The sequence below is a fragment of the Pithys albifrons genome, chromosome 6 (genome assembly GCF_047495875.1).
Source record: "Pithys albifrons albifrons isolate INPA30051 chromosome 6, PitAlb_v1, whole genome shotgun sequence".
Lineage (NCBI taxonomy): Eukaryota > Metazoa > Chordata > Aves > Passeriformes > Thamnophilidae > Pithys > Pithys albifrons.
Genome location: NC_092463.1, coordinates 44,544,268 through 44,545,535, shown reverse-complemented (window position 1 = coordinate 44,545,535; position 1,268 = coordinate 44,544,268). Strand labels below are relative to the sequence as shown.

The window sequence follows — 1,268 nt, the reverse complement described above, 5'->3', positions numbered from 1 at the left end:
GAAACTGAACACCAGAGGATTTGCAGAAACCTGCCTAAATTTCTACAAACCAATTTTAGAACATACTGTCACCCAAAGCAGAGAGTTTTATCAGATTTAAACAAAATAACAGTAACTGCTCAGGAGACAATATAAAAACATATCCTACTGTTTAATTTGTTGCAGTCCTCATGTTTGTGTTTATTTCTAATGCAAAATGACAAAAATTCTTTCCTGACACATTAAAACTTACTAAACTTCAATATTGGCAGTGGCCAAAGGGGAATGCTGGTATGATTCTATGCCACCACTTGACTTTGGAGCACTGAGCTTTCCAAGAAATTACAAATTTAATTCTGTGTCAGTGCTCTTCCACAATAATTTTGCGGCCAACAATCAAAAGGCTTGAATTTCTACCTACTGTTACAGAATGATATTAGTCATAAGCCATCATCGTGGCTAGGCTTTGCGAATGAAGATTTGGGAAGGGCTCTACCCATGTGGGTGAACCCTTTGAGCCTGCGTAGTGGATTTTTTAGGTGAGGCACAGCGTGCACAGAACTGGTCCCACCGTTTAAATCCTAAGGTTCATCTGCCATGGCTGAGAGAGCTTGGACGGTGACAGTGAAGTCCTCAAGACTAGAGCCTACAGCCCCTGGTATTCCCAGGAGGTCTCCCATCCAAGTACTAACCAGGCCTGACCCTGCTTAGCTTGTGAGATCTGATGGGATCAGGTGTCAGGGTGGCATTTAACTGCCTTAGTCATAAACCATATGCAAGCAATTTCTGAAATTTAGAATTTTTAAAGAAATCCACAGAACTATAGGCTTTAGCCAATAAGAGAGTACACAAAAGTGAAAGAATGCACACTGGATTGCAAACTTAAAGCATTCAAAATATAATCATGTATGTTAGTATAGCAGCCTCAGGGTTGCTGGATATTACGGAGGTATGGAAAATATGTATCTAAGGATCATGCAAGATAAAAGAAGCAGTAGGTTAAGGAACAGTATCAGAAGAAGGCTCTGTTATATCAATATTTTCCTAGTTTGCCCTGTGAAGTGTATTTCTTCAGTCTAACAAAGCTGCACAGGAGTAAAGGGTGACAATGAAGATTACCATACAAGAACATATGGTATTTGCCAAATATGCTGTTTTAATCTCAGTAAAATGAGGGATACAAAGACAGAAAGCAAGGAAAATCACCTGATAACAGTTATGCTCTTTGTAGTTAGGGGTACAAAGTGGGACTCCATCTGTCCTGAGCAAGCAGATAAAGAGCCATCAAT

General features: G+C 39.7%; 1 pseudogene; it reads right to left on the bottom strand.

The window, feature by feature from the left end:
* Positions 1-622: 622 nt before the first annotated feature.
* LOC139673765 (5S ribosomal RNA) lies at positions 623-743 on the bottom strand (annotated as a pseudogene).
* Positions 744-1,268: the final 525 nt, after the last annotated feature.